The 18676-nt window shown below is 43.9% G+C and overlaps 1 protein-coding gene and 1 long non-coding RNA gene across 2 annotated transcripts in view; both read right to left on the reverse strand.

The window, feature by feature from the left end:
• Positions 1-18671, reverse strand: part of LOC308180679 — a 50148-nt gene extending 31477 nt beyond the window's left edge. The window contains exon 1 of the long non-coding RNA XR_013941121.1: positions 163-18671. This is a non-coding gene — a long non-coding RNA (uncharacterized lncRNA). The remainder of the gene's footprint in view (positions 1-162) is intronic.
• Positions 1-18676, reverse strand: part of CASTOR2 (cytosolic arginine sensor for mTORC1 subunit 2) — a 127668-nt gene that overhangs the window by 108532 nt on the left and 460 nt on the right. The gene's annotated exons all lie outside the window — the stretch shown is intronic.

Raw genomic sequence — 18676 nt, forward strand, 5'->3', positions numbered from 1 at the left:
GGGGGGTGGTGGGGAAGAGGGAGAGAGAAGATAAAAGGCTTTTTAATTATAGTTTGACCTTCCGCAAAACAGGCTGAAAAACCTGATGTAATAATTCCTATATCAACCCTGTAACTTGTACCAAGTCTTTCTGTGCAGCACTCATCCTGCCCGCTGTCCTACCTGCTGTATTGTAGCAGCTTCCAGCCTCCACTCAGGCATCTCACACGAACAGGCTCTGCCCCAAGGAGCTCACTTAGCTGCGTCAGACAAATCCCATTGCTCCAGCAGCAGCAAAGGCTTTAGCCAGCTGAGCACAAGTGGCATTTCTTCAAAACAGCACATTTTTGGAAGAAACAAACACCTCCAAGGCCTGAGATGCAAAAGACCATGGGTTCAGGAGGAGATCGTCCAACAACAAAAATATATACAACCCCTTCCCATACTCTTACATAACATGACTTTATAGGGGTAGAGAGAGCAAGTATAACAGCTGTGATATGTTGACGCGAGTAATGTCACTCACTTCTTGCCTTGTACAACAGATTGACGGATTGCCAGCGCAGAACTTTCAGACGATTTCTAAAGGCAGCAAGCTGAAGACAAACTGTCAGTGGAAGGACCAAGATCTTTTTTTGAAAATGAATAAACACAACCCTTGAATCCCCAAGCACTCTGGACTCTTATTAAAACAAAAGCACAATCCAAAAGAACAAATCCTGATATGAGCCCACAGAGGAGAACAGTCTGTCTTCTGCGTAGAAAAGATGAAAACTGCTTTCATGAAAGATGTCATTATTTATGTATCAGCAATCCAGACCAAGAAAAACAGGTTAATTCTGGAAGAAAATCAGAGGGCACTATGGGGTTTTCAGAAACCCAGCAATGAATCAGCTAACCAGAAAATCAGATATTTCCTCTGAAGCCAGTCTCCCACAATGACTCTTCCCAATTCTGGGCACAGCCATGACATCCACTTGTTTGGAGAAGTACACAAGAAAATATGTTAATAAAATGACACTGATCATTCCACATGGCATCAAGAATGAAACATGCTCCCTGTCCGTCATCTGCAGAACACGAAAGCTGCTCCACAGATACATATATTTCAGGAGTAGGTGCCACATAGGTACACAGATCCATAGGATAAAATGGCATTATAGAGCTCGTTGCTTCAAACCTGTCAGTGTGCAAGCCTGTACCGAAGTCTACTACCAGTTTACCAGCAATGTTGCATGTAGTGAAGAAGGTAGGCCAAGATGAAGCAGTTTTTAAAGGTTTCCTGGAAAGCTGCCGTGCCAGACTACTCTGTGGGAAGGGAGTTGTCTTCACAGCAGTCCTAAGAAAAGCTGAAACTCAATTCACTGGATTTCTGTAAAATAAGCTTCAGTTTCATCTGATGCCAAATAAGCAAAGTTGCAACTGCTGTGGAGTTTCAGTTGACACATAAAGCTTTATTCTGGAGCTGTGTGGACAGTAGGCAGCATCTACTACTCAAAGGGCCATAAAGAACTGAACGTAAGCGTGCTGCAATAAAGAAAGTACCACTCAAACCTATCAACAGATAGGGACAAAGTCTGTCCCTTTCAATTAACGTCAACATAGCCACTGCATGTGATGGGTCTGTAACACAACCACACAGCAGTCCTGGAAAAAGGTCCAAACAAGGCACCAAAATTATAACGAAGACAGAGAGATGATGAAGAGAAACTGCATGTTTTAACCAGAATTATTTAAGCGCTACAAACTTCAAATTTTCCTGTTCTAAGCAAAGCAGGCGTAAAGAGTTCAGCAATACTGTGACCTGTACCCAACAGATGAATCTCTTCACCTAAGCTTGCACAACAGATGTGTAGAAAGGACATTAAGGTCATTCCCCTCAGTTTTCAAAGCAAAACTTGACCAAAACAAAAAATTACATGCAAGTTTTCCTAGACGCTTGGTCAAGTCTAACACCTTTTCTTCCTTGCACCCTCTCTCTCCCAGCACAGCATCCAACTCCTCCTGCCTAGCAGTCTGAGATGCTCTGAAGTGTTGTGGACTATTCTTGGTATCACATCCTGCCCTGGAGCAGCTATGAGAGCTGGAAACAAAACATCTGACAGAGTTCTGAGGCTGCAGACCCTCGTAGCAGCATCTCCATGCTCACCACATTGCACAACAGCTTCAGACTATGGTGGAGCTGCTGAGCAACAGGACAGGAGCACTGCAAACATCAGTTATGCAGAACAAAGGGATGGATGGGAGAGCCTTGGCAAAATAAAACTAAGTAGCAGAAATCATACAAATGAGCCTGGACCAGGCTGGGGGGTGGAAGAACAGGCAGCAATGCTGTTGCCTGCTGAGATTCCTGAGCTGGGAAATGGACGATGCAACGCCAGCAGAAGGCAGCATGCTGCTTTCAGTCTGCTCATCCAGATCCAGACTGGGTGTGTTTCTGCCCTCTTCGTACAGGAACTTCACCATTTACATAATTTACCCGGAGATAATCAAGAGCTGGCTTGAATATTGCATGAATTAATCCAAGAATCCTTATGCATGCTACACCCAGGAAAATGGTTTATTTTCCCAGACACCTCAGCTGTATTGCTGTCCAGGTTTCGTGAACTGGAGTCTGCAGAAACATTCTCCCTCACATCAGATTTTCAGCGTGGGCTCTACCTCGCTGAAATCAATGAAAAGAAACCTGTTATCTTCGTCAGGTATGAACTGGGCTATCAGGGCATTCCAAGCAGATTTGTAATGAAGTAATTGCCTTGAATATTGACATTTATACTCTTGTATCTGTAGGCATGACGAAGAAAAAAATACCTCTTGCACAAGAAATCTCTAGTCAAGCATAACTTGAGAGTCAGCTGTTTTTCAATACAAACAGTAAGGTAACTTATTAGGCAGTAGTTACGCTATTTTAAAGTACACGCTGGCATTATTTCATACCAGCCTTTAGGCTTTACTATTCAATCTGACTATTTCTAGTTTTCACCTTGCTGTGCTTTTTAACTTAGTACAATGCAAAATACAGTTAAATGGTACCACCTTGGAACTTGGGCCTAATGCCATTTGTTGGTCCTACAGCAACTGGAGCCAAAAAAACAGGACTTATTTGCAGGAGAAACAACCTGAACAACATCAGTTTGTTTTTGAAGGAAGACAGCAAACTCCTGGATAAGTGGGAAACATTCCCATGGAAGAGAAAGACACACCTGTAAGCTTCCGGTATTTCCTTATTATGAAAACTGATCTTGGGGACGAGAGATATTTACTCAGCATTTTTCTCACTTCTTGCTACCAGAAAGAGTGGATTCATCCACAGCACACACAAAACTAAGTCTCTATAGGGACCATCATTTCACAACAACCTGATCTTTTCTGTTTATTAGCAGAGGCTTGACTTAAATTTTTCAATACTGTATACACAGACCTATATCACATGAGCTAAAAGAATACCCCAATAATTGACAAGATTAGGTGCGGCCAAATGTTTTTCTCATGCGGTTCAGAGATATCGTAGTCAGGCAGCATCGTCTCAAAACATAACGAAAGATGACACTTCATCAGACAACATAGATGTGCCAGGCAATAAATCTTGCAGCAGAAGGCTCCTTCCTATTTTAATTCTAGTCGACACCGATGGAGAGATACAATTGTCTTTCTCAAGCTACGACAGACAGGAGAGAGATGAAGCCAGAGCAAACATCCCAAACAACAGAAAAAAAAAACACAACACACTGAAATACTCAGGATTTCATTTAAATCCCAGTGCACTCATTCTGGTCTAATAAAAATAGCCCACGCCACTGTTTGCACAATCCCTGATATCAGTAGATATTATCCTACAGCTGCCTGCACTACTCAGAACCGTACGGAGGCTTGCTTCAGTGGGGCACCTCCATCTGTCTCCCCCTCCCTTTATCGGATGCTTCATTTCGGCCCCAAGCACGAAACTGGTGGGATATCTCCCCTGCCGTGACTTGCGAATCTGTGCCCTGCTGACCACAAAAAGGTGTCCCTAAAGCTTTGACATTTTGCACTGTTCTAGGATCTGCCATCTAAAGGTTAGCAAATAAAGCTGTTTTGCAGTACTCCACAGGAGTGGGTTTTTTTTATTTGGCATCTGACCATGGTGGCTGTCAGCGCACGCAGAAAGGGCTCTCGTGTGTAGCAGCACAGACCATCACAGACTACAAAAATCCACCTAAGAATAGGGTAAACGTGGCCGCAGTTCGCCCGTGCCAGATTGTGCTGCACTGGGTACAGCACCAGATTTGTCCAAGCCACCTAGCCTAAAGCTCTAGCTACGGTACTGCGCCGTGGATCGGTCCTGAGGTAGGAAGCGTTCACTTTCCATCCCCAGCCACATAACCAGGCAACAACAAAGTACAAAATGAAATCCCAGCACCTCGTCCCCCTTCCTGCACTCCAGCCGCGCACAACAGCCAGGCGGGTAAGGAAAAAAGCAGCAGTGGCAGCAGTAAGAGTCAGAGCCAGAAGAGTTTAAAACATTACCTCTTAAAGAGAAGATTTAGATATATTATCTAATGAAGTCTATTTGTGTATCAGTGGCCACTTCTCCTTCAGAACAAATGATCAGAAATAGCTCCTTCAGTACTAGCAGCTCAGCGCTCACAAATAACCCTTTGACAAGAAGCCAGAGTGCGCTCAGGGAGGATATACGGCCCACCGGGACCAGGACTCAAACCAGCTTGCTTCTCCTTCTTCCTCTCCTTCTTGTTGTCCAGCTCCCTGCATGCCTGTGGGTAAATCACTCAACCTTCCCGTGCCTAAATCCCACATTTGTGTAACAGGGATAATTGCTCTTTGCTGCTACTGAGAGCCATTGTCAGATCACGTTGACTAGTGATTGACAGGAGCCTAGGTACTACAGACAGCACCACAGAAAATTGCCCCTCTGCCCCAAAATGCTTGATGAGAAACAAATGTTCATTAAAATAAAAAAAAAAAAGATTTCAGATTCAGTTCCCTAGTAGCTACCACAATGTCCTTTCAAGATTAGGCTTTTAACCTGACATTAAAAAAAACCTACATGCACAATCACATGTGATAAACGTAATGACAAAACTACAGAACAAAGAATGTGGGCAATACTGTTCGTTCTAGCTTAAAAAAAATTACAGCGCACTCAATTTGCCAGTTTTATAGGTGATGTGACAGGTCCTCAGTTCATCTTTGGACAATGTGAGAACAGAATGATTAGCAGTGTATGATGACAGTGATCGCTAGCTGGTTCCTGGAGAGCTGATAAGTTATTAAGCTAAACAATGCATCACTATTATGAGCAAGTCAGTGCACTAACTGTAATTTCCTTGAAAGCTGAGCGGTGCATGATTATACTTGTCCACTCAGACTCCCTGCTGGCAGCTCCGTATTCTGCTATTGTTCGGAGCTCCACAGCCTCCCCAGTACCCAGGATACAGCCGCCTGAAAATGTATTCTTCACATCCAGCCCCCGTCGTGGCAGCTGTCATCTGAAGGGTACCGGGAAGAGAGACATTCTCTATCCTGAAGCACAGCTATTAGAGCCCCTGAAAACATGTGTTTTTGTTTGTCAGCACAAGCTACCTCTCATTTCTCGTCGAGCCAATTTCCATTTCAAGAGTGCTCTGACTGCAGAATGACATATATACATATATATTATATACATACATTTATACATGTTTGTGTGTGTGCATTCAAAAACACACACGCACACAAGTACATCCCTGGCTATTTTCTTTATGACGCTCAGGAAGACTGCTGTTATTACTGGAAGCTCGAATGGACATCTTGCAACCCTACTTACGTTTCTCCCTCAAGGTATAAGCAAAAAAGACAGAGCATACCTTCAGTAACGAACCTAGGAGAAGTAGGAACAGAAAAGGCAAAAGAGAAGGAAAGCCCAGCAGTCAGATGACAGGGATTTCAAGTGGCTAATGCAAACACGGACTGGAAACATGGCTCTTGTCTATCCTACCAGAAAGAGGCAGTTTAGCAGTGGTGTTGGTGCAGGGAACGGGAAAAAAAAGAGTCAGGCTCCTACTACAGAGCTGCTCTGTGAGCTGAGCAGGTCGCTCACCCCCTCTGCGTGCCTCAGTTTCTCCCTCCACGCAGAAAGCCAGCCATGTCTCCCAGCTCTCAGAGATGCAGCCAAAATGCACCAAGATGGGTGACCCCTGAGCACCCAGCGGCTGCAGGGATTGCAGCTGCACAGAGGGGCAGTGCGGGGGCCTGATGCTGCACTGCTGAAAAACGGAGTAAAGCGAGTCCCTAACCCACATGGTTATGGGGTAAAAGGAGCACAGAGATCCCCATTTTGATTCCCTGAACTAATTCTCAGCAATGCATCTTCACTCCTTCCTGCATGAAGTTACACTAAGCCTCCCCCCCGGCCTTGGTACACTTTCACCATGCTTTTGTCCTGAAAGGTTGTCAGCAAGCCTGTCCAGGAGGCAATTTTTTTCTTAAAACCCCCTAAGCGTTTTTCCCTCCCACAGTAACAGACATTTCAGAGTCTAAGCCCCATTGGCTTCTAATGAGCCTTGGGGTGCCAAGTGCTTAAGCCATTTTTTTTAAATGGGACTTAGGTGATTCTGAAAATATTATCATGTACCTCACATTAGATTTGATATAAAGTGAACATTAAGTGGGAAGAAAACCTGACACTGAGAACATTTGACAAGTGCTTAAAAGGTAGAGTCTAATTCACTTCAAACTTTGTTTTATGTAAGACTCGTTTAAGGAGCACCATGAAATTCTCTCATTGTCCTTTTATCTGTGCTGATCCTGCAAGGAATATATAAACAGTAATATGTTTAAACAAGCCAAGGAAAATGTACCACTCTATTTTGAATCCAGGAACTGTTCTATTCCTGTCATTGAGTGTTTTGTGGTTTTTTTTTCCCAAATGCAAGTAAAAGGGAAAAATCGTTATTGTTGGAATTAAAAACACAAAAGGAGCACATGTAATACGCAAAACATGATACTAGTGATACACAGAAGATGTGCTTATCCTATAGTTCGGAAAAACGGTAAACACCACTCCTGTTCATGTATCTCATACTTCACAAGTAAGTTATTTCTATCCCTACAACAAGATCTAATCATCTGACCATTCTCCTGCCCAGTAAAGAAGGGCTAAGAAGTCAAACAATCATTTGTACCCTGACTCCAAAATTAGCCATCCCACAGCTGCACTACAGCAGCTGTCCGTGAGCCCGTGCCATACACATAACCAAAATGATCTGGCTTCAAAGGTGCCTTTTTTTCCCCCACTGAACCTGGATCACGCTCGGCAAGCTGACAACAACCTCCACAACAGCGGAGGTGGGAGCTGCTGACTCGGGGCCAGGAATCTCAACTGCTTGGCTACGATCCTCCAACTGCACCCGCAGCTATCCAGCCAACAGGGGCAGCGCCTAGAGATAGAGTCAGGAACTGCTTTAAGTGCTGGGGCCATCTACAAATCCGTAAGAAAATGCATGGTTATGCTCCAGTCAGGGAGAGCTCAAAAGGAGATGCACTGCAGTAACATGCCACGGAAGGCTATCAAGCATGCATTAACAGCCAAGGATGTACTGGCTCAAAAGCTTGCTGATATACTATAAACATAACAGAAAATTAATTTAAAGCATATACTGATGCACATCTCCAAAGGCCACCAATGTTACAGGAGGCATTTTACACACACGTGCACACACACTTTGTCATTTCTGACTTTTTTCCTGTTTTATTTCCCCACCAAGAAGTAGGTCATTATCACTTGCACGCTCCCACAACGAGATACCCATTGAAAACATGCTGCTTCACAAGCCCATTAAAAGCTAATAGATAACCATATTGTTTTGAGACTATTTCATATTTAAATCATTGCCTGAGATTACCATCCAGCCACCATCTGAACGAACAAAGCCATTCAGATGGGTACAGGATGCACAAAGTCTTTTTACATTAGTCATTCCAGGCTGATTTCACAGTGCTGCGCGAAGGAAAAGTATTTATTTCCCTTATGCTGCAACACCAGAAGAGCTACCAGGGGACAACTCGGTGATTCGGCACAATCCCTTCCCTTTGAGACCTCTCTCCTTGCCCAGACGCACGGCGTCGGTCCTCGCTAGCACGGAGCGCCTGTCCCGGGGTCAAGCCCCGGCGGCCCCCGAATTACAGCACTGCGATGGGTAATGTGGCAAGGCACAAAGCCAAGGAAGTGACTGTGTGCACAGGAATTATGAGAACCACTCAGAAAGGCAGGGCGTTGGAGTAACTTGATACGGGTATGAGGGCTATAGAGAAAACTCTTCCATATAGTGTGGTTTCATCGCATGATGACTATTGCAGACAGATTTCAGGAGCTGTGCAATAACCAAAGCACCAGTTTTCCTGCAGGCCATCCACCACACAGTGCTGTGTGCTAAAGTCAAACCGAGCACCATTTGGACTCCATGCCATTCTAATACTCTCTCTTACCTGTGTTGAGGACATAAATAAAATTTTCATGTCGAGGGCTGGGGTTGAAGTGGCTTCATTAGTCTTGTACATCCATCTAACAGTCCTACAAATCGTAATTCAGCTGCCTGCACTGATACAAAAGTGAGTACATGCCCTTTCCCAAGGCCAGCTTTGCTCTTATCCAGCTATGGAATTTTTTGGCTTCTACTTTGTTTAAATTAGAGCAGCCTCGAGGCTGCTCTAACTTCAGCTCTTTTTTTTCTTTAAACAATGTGCAGCCAATAAGCAGTTTCACATGAAATGCTCACGAAGAAACATAAAGGACCGATAAATTAATGCAACAGACAGTTTCGCTTCCATACCGAGGGACCTCTCCAAAGCTAAGAGGTCATATAACCCCACTATTACCTTCAAAAACCACTTCGTCCTGTTTAAATGAAACATTAAATCACAAGTTATACTAGGTTAGGGAAAGCAGTGCCAAACAGAACAAAGTTATAATGTCGGGAAGGTCAACAACACCTCAACTCACAGGACAGCAAAGCCACGTGCAGGGCTTTAAGTACAGGATTCACCTGGCCAAAACCCTGCAGGACCATCTCTACTCAACTGTGCCTTAGCTGGGGGGGGCGGTCGGACCAGATGATGGCCAGAGATCCTTCCCAACCTCAACCACTCTGTGAAGATGTGCTGTTTTCTACTTCTGTGACAGCACTGTACCAGGCTTGGACTGAAAACACCACAAAAAGGTTAAGGTCCTACTACAGCATTAACCAGCGTAAGTCCCACAAGAGGCTACCATGTGGTTATGAGACCTCAGTCACCAAGCCAACCTTGTGCTTTGTCGTTCTTCTCCCCCCTTAAAGAAAACCCTAACGCTTGCTTTGGTCAAGCTGAATTATTGCAAACCTCTGCTTTGCTCAGCCAAAATCATTCTGGTCTAGCAAAGAGGTCCCCGCTGGCCATCAAAATGCTGAGACACCTGTGTGCCAGGGACACTGAAAAGAAAGTAAACGCTAAACCAAAAATCTCCATGTTAAAAGCAATGCTCTGGTCTCAAGGAATCCCATCATTTTATCCATTTCTATCTACCATTGCCTCATCTGCAGTGCCAGTAATTCAAATCCGTTTCATTTTCCAGAATAACGTATTAATTTTATTTGCACAGAAATCTCTACAGTCTACACTGCTGAGTTTTGCCTGAAAAAAGACCTCTTAACAAAAACAACGATCTATCTTGATTTGTGTGCCCTAGCCCACGGAAGATAAGCATTGCAGGGCACACGGCCCCACCACTTGCTGCAGAAACCCATTCACCAACTGTTCTAAAAGCCGTGGTGAGCTCGAGAGAAGGAGCCACAAGCGTGTATGGTTTCACACCTTGCTACCTCAGCACACGCAAACAATTTATCTCCGCAGCAATAAGAGGTGAATTCTACCTTGCCCATTTTGCAGCCCAGTAGTTAGTACATGAAAACAATTAAAAGTACAATTTTATTTTAACATTATAAAATCTGATCTAAAGATTCCAGATACCTGAAATCATTTTTCAAGTGATGGCATCTTACGCGTAAGGAAGATTATTTAAATAAGAATTAACTATCAAAGGAAGTATGTTTCTTGCTGAAACTCCAAAGCAAATTTAACAAGTCAATTGAGGAGAAATCGGTGACAAAGCAACTGGAACCAGTCCATTTACGCAATAAGCCAGATTTTAATAGCAACAGCATCTTCTGCAAGAAGAGTAATTTGAAATGAGGAAAATATTCTCTCAGTTTAGTTGAGAATGATCACTAGTTCATTCCAGGTTGAGACACAAATTAGGAACTGAAAAAGCAAGTAAATTTGTTTTTTCTTTTTTTTTTTTTTTCCCCTCCAGTCTGCAAACAAGAAGTAGGTGTGGGAGGCTGAGATCTACTAGCTCTAATCTCTTGACAGGCATAGTCTCACGTCACCATCAATTCAGTTTGTTTTATACAGATCAGAACAAATTGCTTAGTTGCATACACAAAATAGGTTCATACTTTTTTTTTCTAAATACTCAGCACATTTAATGCTGTTTATTATTTAAAAACAGCAAATGAAAATGCTTGTTTGCCACGTTATAACCAAATTCCAATTTCCACCCAAAAGCAGCATGAAGAAGATCACAACTGGAAGATTAATCATGTAATAAATAAGTCATCCATCATTTTCAAAAAAGCATAAAAATAAAGACTGAGTAAATCTATGTAAATGTATACAGTTGCTTAGATGCATACAGAGTATATCCTTCTCATTACTAAGAACAACCTTTTTTCTTGTTGCCGAGACCACATTTATTTGCAAGTGAGTGCCTTAGAGGCTATCAGCAGCGGAGAGTCAATCGCTCTTTAGGAAAAGAAATAAAAACTACAAATGTTAAACAAGATTAACATGGGCCATTTCCATCAAGGTCTCTGACTTGTCAACTTCGGCCAACTCGCCCTGTAAAACAGGATATATTCTGTAGCATAAAGGGTTGAATGCTGATCATTTAATCACAGAACTAGGATAAATATTCAGGTATCACTAAAACCAGAGCATATCATTACCCAGATCCTCTGACACACAATATTTCTAAAAGTCTGAACAGAAAAAAAGACAGGAAAAGAGAGTCACACCTACGTTTTAACTGTTCTACCCATGTCAAAACTTGTAAATTTTCCCCTCCCAGCTTTAGAAATTGCCGCAGCATCATCTAAAAAAAAAAAAAAAATCCACCGATTTGAATACTTTTATATAATGCTTCAAGGTTGCATTTTTACTTTAAATTTGTGTAGTTTGCAATACCTTATGACATCTCTGGTATCCTTTGTAATGAGGACGCTAAAACTGTGGATTAAGAAAAGGAACGTTTCCTATACAGTTACGTCTGCATCAAACACATTCACACTCATGAAGCAGTTGGGTTCCTTCTTTACAAACAATTTCTACTAAAAGAATTTGGGCTAAGGATAGCCGACTGGCAACTACTGGACAGTAATAGCACAAGTATCTTAAAAAACACTTATTCCATCACATTAATGAAACTGAATTGGACCAGAAAGGTCTGAAAAGCAATTGCTTTGCCAACTGAGCCATCCACACAATAGTGCGTCTCAAAGTCCTCCAAAGATTACCAATGGTTTGCTGCCACCAAACAAACTCACTTGTCTTGTCCTCATGCCAATGTTGTGCTAAACAGCAACTCCAACAGCTCAGCGTTAATGCTGTGAGCCCTCTGAAGTAGGCTGCAGTTCAGAAGGACTTTTTTATTTTACTCTCCAGTTAAGAATATTTAACCAAAGTAAGGAAGCCAGTTCTGGCTGGTGAGGAAGTTTAGGCATTCATTGCTTTCTTTTGGTTGTGAAAATAAAACTTTATCAACCAGTACAAAATGTTTATGATACATCAGACCACAAAAATGAGATCTGATTCTCTGTTTCCATGGGCAGCACAGTAAAACTTAGTGCAGTAAGTCTGAAACTAACGGGACCGTATAGTCATGAAAAAGGCTTTATCAATCTTTATTTCCTTTGTTCCCTAATAAAACATTTTTGTCTGTTGTTTTCTCAACAACTGTATCTTATAGTTAGTTATACAAAACCAAGCTGAGCTCAGGGGGAGGAGAGATCTTTTTACTTTGAAATGATAACTGCAACTTACAGGCTTTGCTCTGTTGATTCTGAACTGCAATGAATGGAGTTATTTCCTCACATTCCTGTTGTATAATTCTTCCTTCACCAGCCTTCAGCTATCAGCAGATCAGAGCTGGAGTTTACTCTGGAGTTGGCAGTAAACAAAAGAACAAATCTGCACTGTTTCCTCTGAAAAAGAAATCGTAGCCCTTGTCCAAATACATTAAAAAAATCGAAATATGCAGGACGATTAAGAAGTTGTGTATTAGATAAATGAGGTACTGTGCTCATCAGATATTAAAAAAAAAAAAAAGAGTAGAATTAATTGAAAAGATCTACATATTTATAGAGGACAAACAAGGCACTGTCAAATAGTTCCAGCTATCAAACGGGGCCTAATTTAAGTTATAACTCAGCAGCAGGAATAGCCTGTGGATTCAAGCTATTGTGTTAATGAACAACTCAACTGTTACTTCTTGATGACAAACGCACACCAGTCGTGCGTTCCTAAGCAGACCTGCAGCGCTGCTGCTGAAGCAGAGGAGCACCCAGCTTGCAGAGGGAGCCATCTAGGAACTAACAAAAGCCACATTTTTCATTTAAATATTGACTTTCATCTGAAAGTAATAAACAAATATTCAGCTGAAGGGAGTTTTAACAATTTACATGGCAAAAGATAAATATTTTTTTCCTCTTTTTTATTTCTCAGCTCAACATCAGTGGGCACCAGTGCTGCTTCCTCTGCATGACTGAACTTGTACCGTATCCCCAGATGATGGATTGCGTCTGTGCAACAGCTCTGCCCATGGACAGCAGCAGTTCAGCACGGGAAATGAGGAATAACAACCACCCCACGACAAGCTACAGCCAGGTGTTTGTTTATTTAAAAGGCAAATGTCCAAGTTCAGATGGGGGGTGGGAGAGGAAAGGGAGGAAATCTTAAAAAATGAACAGTTCTGTTACAACGGCCAACATCTAAACCAAACATTTCTCCAGCTACAAGGCGCTGTGGGTTTGGTCCAGAACTGCTTCTTTGGTGCAGATTCTGCCTTCTGAATCCCATTTACTTTCTAAGTGCTCCTGACAGCTTCTGACCGGGCACCAGCCTTAGGGCAGGCTGGGGACACAGGGACACTTGCCAGGCAGAGACAGGAGTAAACCAGGGCAATGTCAGAGCAGAAAAGAAAGGAAAATAACAACAACGTTTGAAGATAAGCAGTAAGAGACTACCAGGAAGGAAACCTACTCTTTACAAGGTTTAATGTATTAAAATACCACAGAATGTCCTCACATCCCAGTGGTAGCTGGGACGCCCAGCAGCCCTGAACAGAGCGATGACGTTCACAAAGAGCTGATGTCCTTCATTAGGCCCAAACAAACATCTATTTGCTCTCCCTCTCATTTGTTTGATTCTCCCCAGCTCTCGCTGGTCCTGACCAGCGAGCTCAGCACCACACAGGGACAAGGGAAGGCAGTCAGGAAGGCCGAGTGCTTTTGGGAAGGGCAGGCAGGTGGCTTCGGCCACCAGGCTCCCCATCGCTCCAGCCTTCCGTGGCAACGGGACATCAACGTTTGGGTCCCTCCGTAACTGGTGGTGAGCCAGCCAGGCTGAAAAAGGAGTCCCCAGACCTCAGATACCACACACCAAAAAGAAAAAACAGAGCCTTTGCCACACCAAAAGAAAACAAGAGCAACCTGTTTCGGTGAGTCAACACCGCAGAAGCCTCCATTCAGTGGTCTTCCTGGGACATCCCGGGTGGCAGAAGCCAAGAGCAAAAGGTTTTAACAACAGGAGTAACTTATCCTTGCCGGAAGATCACCCAATGCTGCAGAGTGGTCTGTACTTTATAAAAGGGACATAAATGCCCCTTGTTCGTCTAAGTTTATACCAAAGGAATGGACTACTGATCTCCTGAACTCCCTCAAATGATGCACATTTTAAGATATATTTCAAGCACTTGTTCATCCTATTATGTTTTGAAATCCAAAATAGATCTTTTATTACAGTATCTCCAATTTCAGGACACCTAAACAGTAAACAAGTGATGAGGGAATGAAAAACACTTATATTAATAGCAACAACACATTGCTTGTAAGTAGGTGTGTCGATTATTACTAAGCAAAAGGGACACATCACCAAAGAAACTATCACAAAGTTAGCAAAAATAACAAACCTAGCTTCACAGCTTATTCACATATGAAAGAGAAGCCAGTTTATTCCACACAGCTTATCGTTGTTTATTTCTCACTACACTTTGATTGGAATGAACATTTTTAAGCACCTCTCTAAGAACCCCTCCCGCCTCCGAGCGTCCCCTGGCAGAGGCAGCGTGACAGCAGTGCTGAGCACAGGGCAGAGCCCAGCCTGGCTCCTACAGCCCACCCGGCTCCTCTGGGAAGCATCTCTTCTCTCTCGCACGCCCAGCCCCATGGATCTAGTGCCAGATCTGAAATCTGAACCTTGCAAAGTGCCTGTGATTCTGCTTGAAGCCACCGGTGTGCACAGACTGCACCTCTAGAAGGCGACCTGGGAGCCTTGCAGAAAAAAACAAGATGCTTTAGAAATGGCTGCCTTAAACACTCCTGTGATTGAGGTCTCACCCTTCACACATGGAGAACTTGTTCCTTCTCTTTAGCACACTGAAATAACAAGGACCACCACAAACTAAATGCTATCAGAAAACTCTCAATTAGAGATTTTACGATTTTCGACGGTAGGCACAGGACCTACTATTATTTTAACTGCCCAGCTCTATGAACAAACCAACCTCTCGACTTCACCCTGATTATAACTTAATATCATTAGAATTTAAATAATACCTTTCTCCCTCAACTACTTCAATTCTCTGTTTACCACCAAACCTTTATATCAGGTACTGGGACCCAGAGAGGAAAGGCTACTTGTTAACTCATTGACTCCAGATGTTCGAGGGTCTACCTCAGCACTACCCAGAAATCAGCAAGCAAAGGCCAGTTCCTTTATACAGACACAGTGCTTGGAAAAACCCTGACCCCACTTGATTCTCCAGGACTTGAACTCTCCGTATATATTTTTATAAACTCAAAAGACAAGGTCAATCTCACTTTTCCCGATTGCATGCACTAGTGGCTCAGTGCAGGCGTTATCCAAGACTTGGAACTGCCCTTCCTCCCCCTCCATCCAGATTTAATTCCTATGCTGTAGAGGGAGATATAGTTAGAAGTGTGCTGCAAGCAGGATGAAGATCAAGACTGGAGTGTGATAACACATTAGGATGTCTATCAAGTCCTCAAGCAGGTCATTTGGGGCACATCACCCAATAGCATGAGATGTTTCAACCCTGCAGAAAGGAGATGCTTAATTTTGGTGGGAGGGAAGCTGCTCTTCTTGCAGCACTACAGGTGGGAAGGATGAGCACAGTTCTCTGCCCCTGAGAACGAGCATTTACAGGGGCACGTACAAAAGCAAAAGGATGCAGTGTTAAAACCAGGCACAGTTACATTTTCATACACAAACACAAAGCACACCTTGTGAGTAGGTGAAGATCCTTGGCACCAAGGAACCCGTGAGCCAAATGCAGACAGGTCATGATCAGCAAAACACTAGGATGATGACATTGAGAGCAACAGCAAAAAGATGAGGTACATGCAAATCTTCAGCATGCAACTAAACATTACAGGGACCTGATCCTCCACTAGGGTGCCTGGCAGAGCTCAGGTGAAGTCAATGGGTCTGCACTTATTTACACAAGCAGAGCACCAAAAGCACATTGCTCAGCATAACTAAGTTGGGGTTTCACTATTAGTTATCATTTGACTATCTGTCTCAATGCATCTCTGCATAAAATATCTCATACCTAACAAAGTTATGATTAATAGCGTTTGTCTTTCAGCTCAGTTCAGCCCACTGTTTTATTCACTACTGGTCTCACCTCTTCACCTCGTTAACTGCTTTCTTGCTTCTGGCCATCGGAATAGTTCCAAAATTGCTGTTCTTTGTTCAAAAAAAATACTGCTATTGTAACAGAAGCTAAATTAAAAGACTCATGACATGAACAAGGGCAGACAAAGTGGCAAAAGGCCAACTAACGAGAGGGAGATTTGTTACTTTTCCTTCCCAAGAGGATTAAGAAAAACGTACAAGATTTGAAAAATTGTTCCAGCTCTATTCCCTAGTGCGCGAGACTGTGAAAGATATTCCAATACTCCCTCCAGATCACCTCTCAGAAGTAAGAGCCTATGCAAAACTGGAGTTTCTTGCCTTACCAACGTAAGGATACTGGTGATGTCATTGCCACCTCTCTGGATCACATCTGTCCCTCAAGTCGTTATTTCTCACCGGCAGCCTTGCAGCACAGGTAAGAGCTCTGTTTAAGGTCTCAATGGGAAAAAGGTAGTAAAAGTAACGGGCATCTTTATTATGTCATCAGAAAGGATCTGCAGAGATGTAGGCCACCTTCTGCTTTCACCCCCCACGTGGTCCTTCCCCGGTAGGGTGATCGGGGGGACATTTGTCTTGCACATGAATAAAAAGTTGTCGTCTCCTGGGTGCATTCACTTCTCTAAGAAGTGAGAATAAACCAGCAGGACCATAAATTCAGTTACATCTCTCAGAGACTTTCGCTTCTCATGCACACACATCCATCAGAGCAGAAGATCCATGGGGCAGGGGCCTTGGGTGCAGCAACCCAGAGGAGAAAGAGCAACATCTCAGCACTATCGGCTGTCTCAAGAACGACACGGGCAAGCTTTCCCTTCTCTCCCCTACATCTCTACTCTCTGCAAAAACAACAAAACAAAAGGGAAATAAACAGAAGTTCTCCATGCCAAACAAAACCTTTCCACAAACAGCTTTCTTCCTGACCAGTGAGGTTCTACGGAAGCGTTATTGATACTCACTGTGCATGGAAAGGGCCAGACACCAGTGGCCAGAGGAATCCCAAACTGCCCAGTGCTGCACCCCAACGCGGGACCAGGTATCGCACCCCAGGGCAAAGGGCACACTTGCTGTCCAAGCCTTTCACACCTCTCTACGTACATATACGAAGTTTAGCATGAAGCAAGAAGAAAACAGGACCATCCCATGCACTTAAATACGTAAATAGATCAGTAACCCCCAACCCCCAGCCTATGCATTAGAAGTGACAGGTTTGAAGATTTCACTGCTGACGCCGATAGCGACGCTTTGTCAGCGGGGGGAGCAACAGCCCCCCCCCCCCAAATCAGCAACCGCTTTCAATTAGCAATGAAATAACACATGAAAAATAGAAATTTAAGATTGAAGAGCCTTTAATACCCTGCTGGGTATTCAGGGACAGCAGTAAACAAGGTGCTGATGTGCATTACGCTGCAAACAACGTTAGTGCTGAGCCAAATGGGATGAGCCCCAAATCAGAGTGAGATTTCAATGCATGAAGTTTAACTGTGAGATAAGGGACTGTAATCAAATTACACCACAAATAGGTCCATTCATCCGTAAGCATTATTGCAGAGAGAGGATTGAATTACAGCTTGGAATAAAACAATTTAAGAAATAAAAAGCAAATTTATTATCTATTTATTATTGTCCTCCTGCCAAAGAAAATTTCCCACCTTCATTACAAGAATGCTATCTAAGATGAATCTGAGGAGAAAGCTGAAATACCAATTACCAGGCTGGAAAAACAAGAAGAGTTTGAGTCGTGCTATTTACATTCCCATTCCTCTTTCTGAATAGAGCAACAAAGTCAACAAGCGAAGTGAAGACATAAGAATATGCATTTGCAATTCAAGTTGTTTTGCTGTGAAAGGCCTAGGCAGCGAGGCACACTCGGTAATACCGGCCAGAGCGTTTTCGTTCCTTCCCCTAAGAAAAAAATAAAATTCTTCACGGTGCCTTCCATTACAGTTTGTTTTTTTTTTTTCCTCCAGAAAGCTATCACAATCCCTATTACTCAACACCACGATTTTTAAAGAGCACCAAGTGCAAGGCGAGCATTTCCCCTGCCCTCCTGCAATCCGGCAGCACCAAAAAAACACCTTTTAGCGCAAACCTTTGGACGAGCCGCCCCGCCAGCGAGCGACAACAACCGGGAGGGGAGGGAAAAAAAAAAAAAAAAGGAAAAAAAAAAAAAAGAGCGAGAGAAAAAAATAAAAAAGAGCAAAAGGGAAAAAAAAAAAAAAAAAAAAGCAAGAGGAGAAAAAAACACCAGCACCGAGCTCTCCTCCTCCTCCTCCTGCCGCTGCCTTTGTTGTCCGGCGGTGGCCCCGAGCCTGCCCCCCCGGCCCCCACCTGTTCCCGCTGCGCTGCCCCAGGACCTTTGGGGGGGGACCCCAAACTCCGGCCCTCTCAGCGTGGGATGGGGCTGGAGAACTGCAGGGAGGACACCCCTGTCCCCCCAAAACCACCCCTCTGGGGGGCAAGGTGCCCCCCAGGGCCAGCACCCCGGCTCCTAGCGAGGAGGGTGCCCCCCCCCCAAAACGCAGCACCCCCGGGTGCCCCCACCCCTGGCAGCAGCACCCCGGGTGCAGGACGGCCGGGGGGTGCCCCCCGAGCTGGGTGCCCCCAAACTCCCCCCCCCACACCCAGGGGCGAGGAGGGGGCTCCCCCCAAACCCCGTCCCCTTTTGGGGGGGAGCGGGGGGGGGTCCCCGGCACCC

The sequence above is a fragment of the Anser brachyrhynchus genome, assembly GCF_964034855.1.
Source record: "Anser brachyrhynchus genome assembly, chromosome: 20".
NCBI lineage: Eukaryota > Metazoa > Chordata > Aves > Anseriformes > Anatidae > Anser > Anser brachyrhynchus.